General features: G+C 51.2%; 1 protein-coding gene across 3 annotated transcripts in view; it reads left to right on the top strand.

The window, feature by feature from the left end:
• The first annotated feature begins 1,397 nt into the window (after window positions 1–1,397).
• The window catches only part of PLXNA4 (plexin A4), a 464,287-nt gene continuing 448,918 nt past the window's right edge, over window positions 1,398–16,766 (top strand). For 2 of the 3 annotated variants that reach the window (XM_057425602.1, XM_057425604.1), the window contains exon 1: window positions 1,398–1,679. The gene's annotated coding sequence lies outside the window, so the exon portion shown is untranslated. Of the gene's footprint in view, window positions 1,680–2,719; window positions 2,990–16,766 lie in introns of those variants that run through there. The other variant, XM_057425603.1, reaches the window with a different exon arrangement.

Genomic DNA, 16,766 nt, shown 5'->3' with positions numbered 1-16,766 from the left:
AAGCCCTGTTGCTACGTGCTGCTATCAACACCCTGAGAGCATCTCTTTCCTCCCAGCCATCTGCTGCCTGCTCTACTTTGGGCTCCAGGAGAGCCCTGGTATTACCTGCAGAGAGGATGTCAGGTCTCTGCATGGGGGGAACTCTGCAGACCACAGCCCGCTGGACACGGAACCCAGGCAGTGAGCACTAATAGCTTTTACAAAACACTATTATTCCTCTGGCTGCCAGGAATTAAATGAAGACCCGGAGAGCAGAGCAGCTTGCAGCCGCTCTGTAGGATTACTGCTCACCCAAGCTGAGAGATTGATCTTCCCCCGAGCCTCCCTGCACTGGCTCTGATGGGCTCCCCTCCTCATTTGGTCCTCGCTGGAGGAGAGCAGCGGGGCACACGCCGGAGAGGGAAGAGGGAGGCAGATGTCAACCAGAGCTGTGATGCAGGAGGGCTTTTTGGAGGCAGCAGCAAGATTGGATTCCGTGATTATGTATTTTTTCCCCTTTTTTTTTTTCCTCCTTTTCTTGGGGGGCAGAGACATTTCCCAATTAGCCCAATCACATCCTAGGTGTCAGTAGTGAGTAGCAGCGAGGGAAGGCACCCGGAGGAGAAATCAAGGCAGCGGGAGTTGCAGCCGTGGGAGAGCGGCGTCCCCTCTCCGGTCCCCATCCTCATCCCTATCCCCATCCCCATCCCCTACAAACTTTAGGGCTGCCAAAAGCTGCTCGGGTGACCCCCTCCAAAGACAAACTGCGCCCCTCTTCCTTCTCCCCTCTCCCAGAGGTGGGTGGGCTGGCAAAAGGAGGAGCAACTGGCCACTCTCTGCGAAAAAAAAAGGGGGAAATAAAGGAAAGGCAGAGAAAAAGGACAGAAAGGGATTTTTATATTATTATTATTGTTGATATTATTATTATTGATATTATTATTGTTGATATTATGATTATTATTGCTATCCCCCCTGCCGTGCTGAGCTCGCATTCCCAGCGCACTTCCACACCTCCCCGGCTTTTCCTATTGCTTCCTATTTGGAAGAGGGGTGTGTGCGTCTTGTCGTGCCTTGTGTTTGCAAAAGGAGCCTGGGTGTCCAAGCCCTCTCCCGCAGCCACCATTGGCGAGGAGGGCTGGGGAGGAAGAGGCTGGCGAGACAGCCGCAGTGCGAGCCCTCCGCGGCGGGCGGGCAGCGGCGCGGAGCCGGGCATAGCCGCGTAGCGCATCCCCTGCTTGCACCCCGCCTGCCCGCTCGACTGCTGGCCTCCCCCCTCCCTCCTTGCTGATTTAGAGCCAGGGAGGGGGGGAAGGGCTGGGGGAGGGAGGGAGGGAAGGGGTGATTTGGGGGGGGGGGGGGGGAGTTAAAACTGGAGCTGCGTTTCTTTTCCCCCCACCCCCCCCCCCCCCCCTTTCCTCCTCCCCGGGCTCTGGGCGAGCCAGACACGGTTTGCCCAGTGCAGGGAGAGGGGCTCCGTGTTCCGCCTCCGTGGAGTATTTGGGATTGGAGAGAGACATACGCACACATACACACACACACACACACGCACACGCACACAGAGACCATCTGCAGTGTCAATGCGGCGCCTGCTCTGAAGACTGAAGTGGGGGGAAAGGAGAGGAGAGGAAAAAGAATTTTATATATATATATATATTTATATAGACCGAAACCCACCCAAAGCAAGCGAGGAGCGTTCGCAGGTAAGGACCCCTGCCCCGCACGGGCAGCGGGGCTGGCGGGAGGGTGCTCCGGAGGATGCCCCGGAGGATGCTCCGGAGGATGCCCCGGGAGGGCCGGGGGGGCTGCAGCGGTACCTGCCCTCCTCACCTGGCGGGAGTGGAGGGGGGGCCCTGGGACACCCCCAAACGCTGCTTCCTCCCCTTCCAGGGGTGTGTGGAAGGGGGGTCGTGGCTGGAAGCGGGGACCCCCGCGGGCAGCGGGCACGGCCCCTCTAGGGCCGGCTTTGGAGGATGCTGGTGGGGTTCGCAGCAGGGACCCCCCTTCCTCCACATCCCCAGGGCGGAGGGGACCAGGTGCCCTCCCAACAGCCCCCCCCTTCCCCGGAGTCCCCGATGGCCTTTTCCCTATGCACAAGGCTCAACTTTTCCTCCCGGAGGTAGCGGCTCCGGCGTCGCAGCCTGTCCCTCCTCACCTCACCTCCGGCTGCGGATTTTCCGCCCTTCGGGAGGGATTTTTACCCTTCTCGGTGCTCCAGAGCCTTCCTTGGATGAGGGGCTGGAGGCATTTGGAAACTTTTCCTTGCTCCCGGTGAGGCTGCGGCTGGTCGGGGCTGGAACCAGAGCCCTTTTCCCGGGGAGGATCAACACCTCCCCGGTTGACCGATGGATGGGTATAGGGGCCACCCCGCGCGGGGAACGCCTAGAAGGGAAGGGAGACCCCCGTCGTTTCCCTTCCTGCAAGGTGCTGGAGAGTTTAACTGCCCAAATCCCGGTTGCGGACTGAGAAACCTCCCTCCTTCCGTGCGTATGTGTGCTGCAACCGAAACCTGCGTTATTGATGCTCTTCGTTTATCAGACATATGCCCTTAAATTATGTAGACAGAGAGAAGTGATCTAAACACCGAGCCGGCACATGGTTTTGGTGGAAATATAATACTCCGGCAGCAGATGAGTTCCTCCCAGATAAACAAACCCACTTGCTCAGCCCCAGCAGGGCTAAGTGCTGTTTGGGTTTGTAGCGGCTGCATGTGGCTGCTACATACCCAGCCCAGAGAAAACCCTTCTCTTGGGGCCCCATCTGCTCCTAGTGCTGGGGAAGGGATGCAGCGTTTGCAGGGCTGGATTTGGGTGTAGGACCTGCAGGGACTCGCCTTCATGGAAAGGACCAGGTGGAAAGCTTGTGACTGCGTTCCTCTCCTATAAAACTTCCACCCCGCGTCTGCTCCGCTTTGCTTTCCAGCCGGGCAACCGTGCCAAAAAGCTCGCTGGAAAACGCACCTGATTTTCCATGGCTTCCCTCCGCCACCGGGATGCGATGCCTCGGATGCAAGGTCTGGGGAAAGCAAAGGGGATGAGCGGTGCAGAGCGGGAAGGTTTGGACCGGGACCCGTGAGACTGCCGGGGGATGCTGTTATTCCAGGGAACAATGAATCAAAAGGGATTTTGACAGCCGATGCAACCACTCGCAGCCTTCTAGGGACTTAAACTGAGTCCTGAACAAGCATTTTGGGAGGCATAAAGCGTGCTAACTTATTCTCTTTTATCTGTCCTCTGTTTCACCCGGGGCTTGTTTATAAAAGCCGGTTAAATCCGTGAGCGGGCAGGACCACTGGAGCATGGGGCTGCTTTTCTTTGGCGTCTCTGTGATTTTAATTACAGCGTGTGCCTCCCAGGGTGCGATTAGGTGCTTCCTCCCCTTGGCTCAGCCGCTGCCTTAAGGTTTAGGGGATGGGAGCAGCGTTTTGTTTGTGGTTTAATTGCCTCGGGAAGCGTGTGTTTGTTTGTTTGTGCAGGGGATCCTTCACTAGAGCCGGGCTTCAAGCCGTGCAACAGATGTGTGGGTCTGCTTTCCGTGTGCCGCCAGGTTTAAACATGCAACCCCAGCCCCGGCGTGAAAGCCTGGGATTTTCTTCCCTCTTCTGCCCAGTCCCATCCTTCATGGGGGTATCTCCTTTCCGAAAGGACGAGTCCAAGGCTTTTCCTTTCTGTCCCATCTTAAATGCGCGGTGCTCGGCGGTATCAAGATGCGGAATACATGACAGCCGCATCATCTAAGTGCTGTTTATGTCCGAGACGGGTGTTTTAAAGTACAAGCTTGATGATCAATCACAGTGCTGTTGGGAAGCTTTGCTTGATGATTGTAACTGCCTTGTAGGCGCCGAAGACTGGTGTTGAATCTGTTCAGCGTGCAAGCCGGCACCTGGCTAGCGGAGGCATGAGTGCTATTGCAAATCCTAAGAGAGATGCTGAACTTCTCCATGGGGAAAGGAAATGCTCGAGCCTTTCCTCATGCATTCACCTGCCAGCATCCCTCCCTGCACCCTCAGCCAGCCTAACGCTACACAGCCTGTAGATGTGGCAAAGCAAAGGGCTCAGTACAGGCGTGATCTCTTCCACTGGGAAGACAGAAACCATCTTCGGCAGGCAGATCCCGGGGGGCAGTGGGTTGCTAGAGCTGGTTTCATGTAGACTCCTCTACTTTCGCAGGGTGAGGAGGGTGCTGGAGCCGCTTTTGTGTTGCATCTTTTTCTTTTCCCTGAATTGCTTTGTCTCTGCCTCCCAGTTTCCTCGATGTTGAGCTGTTGCAATAAAACCCGCCTCCTTCCCGCAGTGCTGGGGTTTGATTTGCGCGCTCACACGCCCCAAGGTGAAAAGCTTTGCGAGGTCTTACGATGCTCCAGCGTGCTGAGGGTTATGCGGTGTAGGAATTCATTTCTTCTTTGGAAGGGGGCACTGAAAAGCTTCCTTAAAACCTGATAACGATGTTTCCATAGTAGGTTTGTGCACTGCGTTGGCATCCTATGCCAGGAGGTGGATAGAGGTAGGGCTTTTGGAGTTAGTGATGCCAAAGTTTGCAGCTTGCCGTTGCCTACAGGTGTTTTTGAGCAAATTGGCATGCTGTCCTGGGAGGCATTTGGATCTTCGTGATTCATCATTCACTGTACCCCTTCAAAGTGAGATCCCGTACAGCTGAGACTGAAATGCAACAGATGCACTGCTGATACTCAAAACTCTCATGTCCTGCCTGTGAATCCCCCTCCCCAGTTAGGGATACATTTTAGATTACGGCTGTTTCCCATTATAAAGCCCTCAAACTGCTTACTGCTCAAATAAAAAGCCCTTTCTGGTCCCTGCCAGTGTGACAAAAGGCTTCAGAGAGCTCTTTCTTACTCCTTCCTTCTTGCTTGCAGGACTCAGTTAATGGACACCAACTGCTCCAGGTGCCCAAGGCAACGAGACTTCCTGTCTGCACAGAGTCTGTGGGCAACTGCAGGGTATCAGTGATGAGTGTGCTTCCCTGCATGACTGTCTTCATAGAATCATAGAACAGTTAGGGTTGGAAAAGGCTTTAAGCTCATCCAGTTCTATTGCATCCTTTAGGCTTGAGCTCTTGAGGAGCAGGAAACAAACAAACAAATACATAAAGAAATACATCGGGCTCCCCAGATGGTTTTCATTCCGAATCTGAAGTGTTTTAAACAAGTAAAGTATTCTCATTCCCCTGGTGCTGAGTGGGAAACTGAGGCACGGAGAGGCAAAAGGTTCAGTCTGCACTTAGCGATGGGAATCCTCACTCACTGCCATGAAATACGAACTGAACCCCAAGTGGTACTTGGAGATGAGAGCAGTGAGTGGTCCCCTGCCCTTGAGTCTTGATATTCAACAGCCAAGAGCAGGGCTAGGACACCTTCAAGATAGTTTTTTCCCCCATTCAAATGACAGATGGGTGCTTTAAAATGGGCAAACCTCATCTCGGCTTCATGCATTGGCTGAACAGCAGCTGTGCTGTCCTGAACCTTGGTCCCTGTGTCTTTAAAATTGGGTACTAATGCTTTTAATCACCTTTGGGAATGGAGAAATCATTGCAAACCTGAGATGTGCTGTAACACCAACAGTCTGCCTGGTGATTTTCTGGAACTGGCATTCCTCTTTGGTTTTATTTTGACTCATCCCACTGGAACTGTGTGTTTATTCTTCACTGGTGCATGTGCTCTGCTTGAACTCTTAGAGATGCTCTGAAGGCTTTCACCAGACACCCTTTTGTCTGGAAACTCAACGGTTAAGTCATTTTAGACACCTCTAGCCCATACAGTCTGGGGACACACTCTTCAAGGGTGATTCCTGGAGCCATGGGAGAAGCCAACTGTTCCCTGAAGTATAATGTTCCCAGACGTTTGTATTTCAAACACTAATGCTTGTAGAACATACCAAGTTCTCAGGGCTGGAGGAGAGTTTAAAGAGCTGAATGGGAGTAGCGACTGGGTTGAAAACTCCATTCCCTGATGGAGAAAACCTGATCTAGTTGAAGATGTCCCAGCTCATTGCAGGGGGGTTGGACCAGAAGACCTTAGAAGGTCCCTTCCAACCCAAACCAGTCTATGATTTCCCACTATGCTGCCTATCAGCAGGTGGCTTTGACCTTACTTAGGAGGGATTTCAGTAGAGAGAGGTCATTTGCAGAGCCTGTGACTTGCTTTCACTTGAGGCTTGGCTGCTGACAAGGATTTTCAGTGTTTTTTAAACACTGCATGCTGAAAAGCAGAAATCCAGGCCCAAAAGTCAAGAAGCTGTGATTTGCATAGGAATAATCCAAACCTGCTGCTGAGCATGGCTGGATTTGCACTCGTGACCCAGAAGGGAGACCTTAAGTCACCGTCTCCCTCAGCTTCCATGCCTGATCTCTGAGTGTGCTTCTAGCTGTGTTATCCATACACGAGCGATGCCAGGGCTTTCCCACCAAGCCATTGGCAATAAATCTATGGAAGCTGACTGGCACTTGAATTTGCCTTGTCCTTCTGACAGGACGAATGTGTGGATCTAATGCAGATAATATGGGATAGGTTTCCATTACAGGCATTTGCATGATATATACTCACACTCTTCCCCCTCCTCTGAGCTCATGCAAGGGCCGGAGGAATAAATCTTGGTGCTTAGTGCACCGAAGGCATGTAAATGTTTGCAAACTGAGCCACCCCTACTCACTTGTTCTTTCTCCTTGAGCATAAAACACTGCACGGGGGAGGAAAGGTGATGGCGGCGGAGGGGTTTTTAATCCCAGTATTGCTTTCCTTTGAAATCGGGAAGTGATGCTGGACCTGACTGTGCATAGATGGTTACTACTGATAGAGTTCTGAAGCGAGGAACTTGCACTTGCCACTTGCCCTGATGCCCGTTCATGATGAGCCTCACTGTGAGTGTTAAACTGTTTGGTGACTGGAGTTTTAAGAGTTCTAGGAATGGGAGCGATGAATTAGCAGTAAATCAAAGCCCGGATGGCTTCGTCCTCAACTGCAGCACGATTTAAATTAACAGTATCTCACCGAGATGAAGTGCTCATAAGTCAAGCACTGGCGTTGTGTCAGTCGCTGCTTCAGCAGCCAGAGCTCAGCCCCTTTGAAACAGAAACACCATCAGGAGCCCACACATAGATCCCCAGCTGAACTGGGAAATTGCTACTTCATTTCTTCTTTTAAACGTTCTTTCTTTTTATCCCTTTTATTCCTTTTCCCCCTCCAAAGGGAAGATATTCCTGCTGGGAAGTTGGGAAAAGGTCTGCAGGTTCCCTGCAACGTGCATGTGGCCCTGCTTAACTTGGTTAGAGCACATTTGATTGTAAAAAGGGATTTGTTTTTTTTTGTGACAGGGGATTTGTCTATAATGTAGTGCTGGAAAGAAAACCCATTTAGAGGCTAAGGAGGTGTATCCTGTTACAATTGCCTATTGATGAGAATGCTTGGTGAGCAACACAGCTTTATTATACTTCTTTTGGGATGCCAAAGGGACAATTGGATTTGCCCAATGGCCAGGAGCAAGCCCCTTGGCTTCTTGTTTCCCTATTTAGCAAGTGGGGGTGGTCTTGTAGAGGTGACTGTTGCTTTAGCCATCACCTAATAGTCGCTTTGCTCTAAAGACCTTCACAAATGACTCAAGTAAGATCATAAAACCGGAGGGGTTCTCTTTGGGAGCTCACTCACCAGCCTGAGGAGTAGCATCATGTACATGGCTCATGGTCACTAACAGCCACTGTCCTATCCCTGGGCAGTGTCACCTTCTGCTGCTGGCTGGGAAGAGGCATTCAGAGGTGGTGAGGGGCAGGAGGCTTCTACACTGAACCAAAAGGCTGTGACCACAGCCCTGCAAGGGGGCGGAGAGGGGTTGGGAACAGAACCACAGCAGTTGTGGAGCTAATCAAAGGCTTTTGCTTGGATCTTTCCTTAACGGGCCATTTAGAGGGAAAACAAATAAAACCCCACACCCAAACGAGGATGGCCACGTCTGCTTGACTCCTGGCTTTAAAAGAGCGAGTTTGGGGGCTGTTGTGGGAAACTCTTGTTATTTCTTCAAGGTTTTGGTGCAAATTTAAGGTTCTTGCTAAAAGCAAAGCAATATGTGGAGTTTTATAAGCTTCTCCCCTAAGGTTTGTATGTGGAGGTGGTGGGGTATTTGCATGGCTTATTTGGGCTGTTTCCTTGTTTTGTTATGTCTCACCCTTCGTGTTCTCCCCTTTGTGGTGCCCTAATGGCTGGATGGGGTTGGGGGGGGAGGCTGGGGGTGTTCCAGCCACCCTGGAGCCTCAGGACTCATTTAGAGGGTTGCAATGACCTGGGTGTCTGGTGCTTTTGAGGCTGCACACCCCCATCACCCCTTGGGCCCCACACTCCACCTCTCCAGAGCATCCAGCCCCATCCCAGAGGGCTCCTCTGTGGAGGGCAGTGCTCAGGGGCAGCTTGGAGGGCGACTTGGTTTAAATCCCTGCTCTGCCACCACCTAAGCTACCTCCAGGAGGGCAATTGCCTCCTCACCCTGAAGACGGCAGGATGAGCTCTGAGTTTTCCTCCTGTGCTTAGCTGCTATGGTGATGAGTTGCTATAGAAACACATAGTTAGCATTATTATTTATTATTGAAAGGTGCTTCTTTTCATCTCTTAAACTCAGGGTCTTGCCAAAAAGAACCCGATGCTGGGGGTAGGGTACTGCCCCCCCTCGTCCACACAAGTCTGTGGGTTATGATTCCCGTCAATCCAAGCTTTAGCCGTGCTGGAGGCAAGCAGCCGTGCTGCGCTGGCCCAGCGGGCTGATCTGGTTAAACAAATCCCCCCAGTACGCTCCCGTCACAGGTTCCTTCCTTCGTCAGATCCATCCTTTGGAGGGGGATTGGAGTGAAGCGTTTCATTATAATGAGCTTAGTTATTTCCCGACTAGTAATCGCATGTCACCATTTGGTGCAAAAGGGTTTGCATTAAGTTCTGGAATAATATGTCTGTTCATCCATCACAAATACTATATTCACAGGACCTTGTAGTGATTGCCTGGTAAATACCTTCTCTTATCTCTTTGCATGCTCTGCTCCTTGTTGTTTGCTGAAGTTCCCCCCCCACCTCCTCTCTGCAAACCCATCCCTCCGCGCTGGGAGCAGGGATGCTCCTCCAGTGCTCCCGTCCTGGAGCCCCCCTGCAGCCAGGCACCCAGCCAGGCTGTGCAGGGAGGCTCCTCCGCCCCTGGCTGCAGACTGAGAGATGCCAAGCAGCGCTAAAGGCGTCCCTCTGCCTGTCCTACCTCGTGGTTTCAAGCTGCTGTGGGTGCCAAGCCTGATCTGGGGGGCTCTTGCTGCCCGCGAATGGGTGCAAGGGGTAAGAAAGGGCATCTACTATAGGCTATAGGAGGTCCTGCGAGGAAACCATTTATACAGCAGTCTGGACGTATCCATTGTTTTGGGGGATGCACAGCTGGGCAGTGCAAGTGGGATGCAAAGCCAGATGTTTGGGTGTCCTGCCTGCAGCCACCCAGTTTGCAGTTTCCCCTTGAAGCTGGCAGCACTGCAGAGGTGGCTCTGCAAGGAAAACTCCCTCCATCCTGTTGTCCTTCACACCCCGTCAACCCTGAGGATGCTGCAGCTGCTGCAGAGGGGTGGATCAGTGGGACCAGGAGCTGGGAGGATGGAGGAATGTCCAGAGGCACCAGGAGGAACAGGGCTGCTTTCCCTCTCTGGCTGGGACAGGGGAGGGCTTGGCTTTGCTTGCAGCACAGATGAGCTGTGCAGTTCTTTCTTCCCATCCTAGCTCTAAAGGACTCTCTGGAAAATGCCTGGTGGGGAGGAAACAAAAAAAGAAAGGAAGAAAAATGAAGGGAAAAAAAAAGAAAAGAAAAGGAAAAACCATTCAGCTTTTCTTGATGCAGAATTAACAACTGAGTGGTGAAATTTCAGGGTGTAGCTGCAGGAGTAAGGCTCAGCCCCTCTTCACACACTCTGAGCAGTTGCTGCAGGTCCAGGGCTGGCTTCTGCATGCAGCTGATGCAGATGCTCCCCTGGGGGACAAGACTCTGCAAGGTGAGGAGGGATGCAGGAATGGCTGGACCAGCACAAGATGTTGCATATGCAGGGACTTGGGCGTGGGGAGATCTCTGCTGTTGCTTGCATCCCGTAGCCCTTGGAAGTTCCCTGTGTTCCTTATGATCTCCACCAGTCCGGCCTATTGGGACTGGGAACACCCAGTCCCAGCCTTTGAGAAAACAAAAGGAGGCTCTTTAAAGCATCCCCTTGAGCAGAAAAGCGTTTCACACTTCCCTTTGCAAAGCCTCTTTCATTGCTTCAAGTCAGTCCCTTTGGGCTTTGTATTTTCCTTCTTGGAAGCTGTGCTCCCTATGGAGAAGAGATAAAAACACCTGGGGTGCAAAAGCAGGGCTGGGGAGGGGGCCTTCCTGGGAAGTGCAGGTTGGGGGTGGAGGGGTGGACGAGGGGGGTCCACTCTGGGGGTCTATGGGGATGAATGGCACCCCTCACTGTGCTAGGAACTCTGGAACCCACACTGCAAGTGCAGTGCTAGCACAGGGTCACATCCAGGCTGTCTCTGTGGTGTTGATGGCTGGGAGCATCCTGCTGGGGTGGAGATGCTCTTGCATGTCCCAAGCACTCCCCTGCTCCTGGTACAATGAAGAACAGCACTAAAGGAAGGAAGCTGGCTGTGGCAAGTGAAAGCTTGTTGTGTTTTGGTCGGGTCACTCATGTTGATGTGGGCCTGGAGGGGTCATTTTTTAGCTTCTACCACCCTTTTTTCTCCACCCTGAGCTGCAGAGAGCTGCTTGGGTATAGGATTGTGACACTGATGCTTGTAGAGATGTCACCCAAGCAGAGGTGTGGATTTGGAACTGGTGTAAGGTGTCCCCCTGGATCCCACCAGCCGTGAGACCTTCATGTCTCAGGTTGCTCTCCTAAAGCCTGCTGAGGGCAGGGTCATTTTGGCTCCTGGACTTAGAGCATCTTTGCAGCCTCTGCCTTTGCCTGCCACAGTGGCTCCAAGAGAACAGGAGCTGCTCACCTTGGCCAAGCAAGGGCAGGAGGCATAGAGCATCCCTGGAGCTGCATCCCTCTGCTTGGATGAGGGATGGAGAAGGGAGGCAAGAGAGGTGAGCCATGTGCAGCAGGAGCTGGATGCTAAAACCAGTGCCTGTCAGAGCCATTCAGGAGGGGTTTTATCTTCTTTAGAATGGAATTGCTGCCCTTGTGTGCCTTAGCAAAGCAGGCATCTCAAAGGGATGCCTCTGAATGAAAGCAACAACTTCTAGGACAATTTTCTTTCTGCATAATACCTCAAAGAAAGCAGGAAAAGGAAACAGCAAGCGGGCATAATTAGGTAAGCATTACCCATTAGGAAGGGGATGGAGCTATCAAGTCGATTTCTATTTCCTTCTTACTTTACATGCCTGATTTTTCCGCCTCTCCAGGAGGTGGTGTGTGAAGTAGGTCTCTCCTTAGCTTGGAGAAGTAAATAATCAGAACATGATGCGCTCTGCAGCACTTCCCAAAGCTTTCCAAATCTGGGCTAAGCTCAGGATTTTGTAGCATCTTCACAGGTCTGAGCTTTCCAGCAACCGCAAGACCTCACAGGAACTCTATTCCCACCTTCACAACGGGGAAGCAAGGGGAGGTGGGCAGCAGGGCTTGTGTATTCTCAGCGTGACTGCTTGTACATATTTCTCTCTGTTTTACCTGTCTCTGCATAGAAATAAGAGAACTTCTTGTCTGATGGTTGCTTCCCAGGGTAAACCGGGTGTTTGCAGCGCGAACCTTGTGCTGCGCAGGGAAACGCAGTAGGGATGTGTCCTTCCAAACCATCACCTGATCCACACCTACCTGAAGGTGTTAACAAACTCATGTAGATGAGACCCTCAGTGCCATGGGTTAGTGGTGGCCTTGGCAGTGCTGGGGTAAAGGTTTGGCTTGATGACCTTAAAGGTCTCTTCCAACCCAGTTAATTCTATGACGGATTCTACGACCCCAGCATGTCTCCATGTCATCCTGGCCATGAGACCGCTCTTTGACCCCATGTACCCGAGGTTGGTCTCCTGCTTATGCTTTCTATTACCTCTTAGAATAACCTCACAGCATGGGCTGCAATTATGGACCCATCAGTGGGTGCTTAGAACAGATTTTGGCAAGGATACAGGATGCTCTGTGCACCAGCCTGCAAGAGAAGCATTCACATTCCCCCTTTCCTGTCCCTCTGCTCAAGTCTGCAAGTGATGTTATTAAAGGCTGTTGGGAACTGCTGTCATTGGCACAGTCAACGGCTGACACAAGGCAGCCCTCAGACTTTGACTCATCTGCAGCGCACACACACACACTCTCTGTTATGCATGAGCCAGAGAAAAGGCAGTTTCTCACATGCATCACCCTTTTCCCAGCTGTTTGGGCCCTTTCTGCATTCATTTCAGAGAAGAGATCGTGATTGTCCTACAGTGTAAGAGATTTGGGTTGTATCGCACTGCCTGCACGTGCCCAGCTCCCTCATTATTTTGTAGCTGAAGTTGCAGTCCCTTTTCCTTACAAACAACTACATCCATTATATATATGTATATGTATGTGTATGTTTTATACATAACCACGAAAATACACATTTCTATGCACATTTCTACACATGAATGCAAAATGCATGTGGTCGGAAAATGCCAATCTGTTCACCCTGCACTTGTCACATCTTGTTGCCAATCTTGTTCATAGTTCAGGAAAGGTCTTGCAGGTCCAGGATGGGATTTCTGGAGAAGGAAGAGCAGCCTTGCTGCACAGCCAGAGTTAGGAGGGATTTAGGACAAGCCCAGTTCTCCTTTGTCCTCCAGTATCCCTTGCTCGGACACTGGTGGGAAAGGGATTTGTTCCAGCTTGTGGGGAGGAGAGGGAAGGGAGGGAAAAACCTGAGGTTTTGCACTGGGAATACATGGTGAAATCTTGGGCAAACTTTTGTGTCTGGGAATGTGGCTCCCTGTGAGCTCAGTTGCTTTAATGCTTTTCAGGAGGTGCTGGTCCAGGCTCTGCTGATCACAAAGGGGTCTCTGTCATTGGAAGAGGATGGAGGTTGTGCCCCACTTCTCATCCCTCCGTGGCTGGAGGTTGGCCATGAGCACAAGGTGCCACGAGCCTGGAGGAGATCCCAAGCAGATTGCAACTTGGTGACAATCTGTTTTCTGAGTCCTTGGTTGTACATGGACTCCTGCTTGTGCAGGGATCTCCATCACTCCAGCTGGTTGATGCACAGCATTATGTGGCCATACAGGCTGCTTTCCTGCTCTACCTCCCCTCTTTTGGGTATGGATGTGTGGGGAGGATGATTTTGAGGCTTCTTCATATCTGCACAAGGATATGGAAAAGTTACAGGGGACTACAAAGATGCTGGAGAGGGACTTTTCATCAGGGACTATAGCGATAGGACAAGGGGTGATGGGTTCAAACTGAAACAGGGGAGATTTAAGTTGGAGATAAGGAAGAAATTCCTTACTGTGAGGGTGCTGAGGCACTGGCACAGGGTGCCCAAAGAAGTGGTAAATGCTCCATCCCTGGCAGGGTTCAAGGCCAGGTTGGACAGGGCCTTGAGGAACCTGGGCTAGTGTGAGATGTCCCTGCCCATGACAGGCGGTTGGAACTGGACGATTTGTAGGTCCTTTGCAGCCCCAACCATTCTGTGACTGTATGATGATGCTTGAAGGCTGTGCTCCTCAGTCTTGCAATAGTGAGTTGGACGAGGAAACCATGGCCGTTTCTATGCAGTGAGTTCACTTGGTGGTTTTCTTCCTTCCTGTCTTGCTTCTCCTTCCCTGGTAACACAGGCAGCAGAATCAGCTTTATATTATAATAAGCAAAATAGGTCTCCAGGTGCAGGTTTTTGCTTGCCTGTCTCTTCTACGCCAGTGGGTGACTTACTTTGCCACCCATAATTAGCCTCTTCCAAGGGCTTGTTGCTGGGCTGAGGCAGAAGGTTTTACAGCAAAGGCCTATTCTCAAACACAGGCAAAAATAACCCCTTCTTCAGCTCAGCGTTAAGGGGGAGCGCCTTTTAAATGCCTTCATGCTGCTGCTGAAGCAGGGTGGTCAGCAGAAGGGACATAAACCAGCCCATGGCAATGGTGTTCGCTGGTGGGGAAGGTGGACACGTGTGTCAGCCTTCCCATGCAGAGGAAGGAATCAAATATCTGCCCTATATCAAATACCACGCTCAGTTCCTGCGGGACCAAGTTATTGGTGAGGAGGAAGCTGACCTTCTGCTGTATTTATGAACTGAGTCTCCAGTTTGCTTTGTTTTCCCCTTTTCTTCCCCTCCCTTTGCAGAGAGCAATACTTCATTTCATGGGAAATAACATTTTCTTTGTTTTCTCCTTCGCTGTGATTTCTTTAAGTGCTGCTCAAGACGAACAGGCTTTCTTCTTCCCTTTAGCTTTCCTTGCTTTATAGTTGGTTTGGCATGCTGGAATTGGAATTGCCTGTGTCTGTGTAGGACCATTAGCTGTGCTGGAGCCCAGGGATATTCCTCTGTTATGGCTGCTGAAGGTGAACAAATTCTCCTGGAGCTGGACAAACACATTACTGTGCGAGCAGTCACAGCCCAGCAAGTTTGAGAATTAAAAGTAGTCAGCATTTCCTTCACTGCCACATAGATCTACCCTTCTCCCTCCTGGCAGCCTCATCCCCAGCCTTCCCCAATACAGCTCGTCCTGCAAATCCTCCTCTGCAAGAGCTGGCCTTGAGCATCGTCAGAGCACCAAGTCCTTTGGAGCTCCTTGTTTCCTTTTCCTTCCTCTTCTGCCCATGGAGAGAAGAGTTTTGGAAGCTCAAGAGCTCTGTGCGTAGGTCCCTTGGAGATAGCCAAAGCGACTTTGCTGAAGTTCACAGGTGACTTTTGAAAGCCTCGACCATTACATTCACATATATATATATATAGATATATATATATAATCTGTTCTGTCTTCCCTCCTGTTTTCTTTCTCTGTCAGGAACCCAGCTGTGCAACATGTGGCACTTGCAGGACTTGGAAGGCAGGAAGATCAAGCAAACACAGAGCCTTCAGCAAGAAGAGATAAATCTCCAGGATAAATTCAAGCCACGTAGGCCCAGTCTGTTTTAGTTCGAAAGCCCCGCTGGTAGCGATGTGTGGGAGCTGTAGATAGAAAGCCAGGCAGAGGAGAATGGTTTATTTGTGTTATTTCTGGCACCTTAGTGGGAAAAGCTCTGTTCTGAGTTCATGGTGCTTGGCACAATGTTAGTCTGTGTGGATTGTACCAGAGGAACCGCCCGTTGAGCGCTACCTTCCTGCATGGTTTGAAGGCAAAGGGGAAAAGGGAATTATCTGCCCTGAATGAGATAGGGTTGTAGCTGGAAAAGGGAAGTGTGGGTTTTGGGGGAGTGTGTGGGATGCAGGTGGCCCCAGAGAAACATCTTGTTATTAATAGTCATTAATAACCCATTGAATTGCAATAGCTTTTTTACACCTCAAATAGCATCTTAACACTGCTCCAGTTTTTATCTAGGCCCTCCTGCATCTGGTAGGACCAGAGCCGGGAGCTGTGGGCTCCCTCCTGCAGGCATTTCCTATTCTCTGCAGGGACAGAAGACAGGTTGGTGTTTGATGTGCCCATGGCATGACCATGGCCTCGCTGCCTTGGGGTTTGGTCCACACAGCAACTCCTATGTTTCCTAAGTGTGTTTACTGACCTAGCCAGGGTCAGTCTGGCCAAGGGAGTTGCTAGATGAGCTTGTAGTAGAAGTCCAAGTTTCTACTTATTGCTATGCTTTTGTTTTCTGAAGTATAAACAAGGAATAAGCCCAGAAGCATCACCTGGATGCACTCCCCAGGATAAGCTCAGTAACACCTAGTGCAAACTAATGTATTCAAAGGCATCACTAACAACCCAAACTTCATTTCCCTTCCTCTCCCCCCCTTGCCTTTTTCCTTTAGTCAAAGCAAAAGGTTTCCGAGCTCCACCTTCTAAAGTGAGGGCAAATCTCAGCCCATCCGTGTCTGAGTGGATGCCTCATCGTTAAAACCCATCCACAGCTCCAAGCTGCCTGTCCCAGCCACACAGGAGCCAGGACAAGGCATTGTATTGTGTGCTGCAGGCCTTACCAGAGGCCCCCAGGGGCTGGAAACACAGATGATGCTTTCCAGGAGCCGGGAGGATGCTCCTACCTCCTAAACAGTTGTGACTGCATCCCCAAAGGGCACAGTGCGTGGGCACAAGCTTATATGCTTTTAACTGTATTAGGCACTTATGGAGCACCCAAAGTGCAGCTATGATATCCTGTGAGGTGAGGGGAAAACAGCAACAAGTCCTGCTTTGGAGAGAGGGATGAGTGGAGAGATGGATGCAGTGGGAGAATGAGGGCAGGCTTGCTCTCTGCAACGCAGCCTGGGCGGGCTGGGGTGCACATAGAAAACAGTCCTCTGTGGTTCTTACTCTTTCAACACCTATGCATGTGTTTTATAGCGCTTCTTCAGGTCTTGCAGCCTGTGTTATCAAGGCCTCCATCTCTAACGAGCAGGATTTGATGAACAGAGACGACCTCCCTGTGCCCCCACATTAAAAGTGCCCCTCGTCTCAGCCTCAGGTGCCTTTAGCCTGTGTGAGCAGAGATGAACAAAGCAGATGGTGTTTGGATCTGGATGAAATTAGTGTGGGGTGACGGTTTGCTTGCAGCTGCCTCTAAGCAAACAAGTAACGTTCTTCTGGGTGGCACGACCCAGCTCTGAAACCACTGGTTATTGCAAACCCATAAACTATGTTTTGCAGCCTAAATGTGTCTGTTTCTGGTGCTGGGTTTTCTCTGTAACACCTATCCTAACA

Source organism: Pezoporus wallicus, unplaced genomic scaffold, assembly GCF_028554395.1.
Source record: "Pezoporus wallicus isolate ANWC-B61680 ecotype Strahan unplaced genomic scaffold, APGP_CSIRO_Pwel_v1 contig_4722, whole genome shotgun sequence".
Lineage (NCBI taxonomy): Eukaryota > Metazoa > Chordata > Aves > Psittaciformes > Psittacidae > Pezoporus > Pezoporus wallicus.
This window is presented reverse-complemented; position numbering and strand designations above follow the sequence as displayed.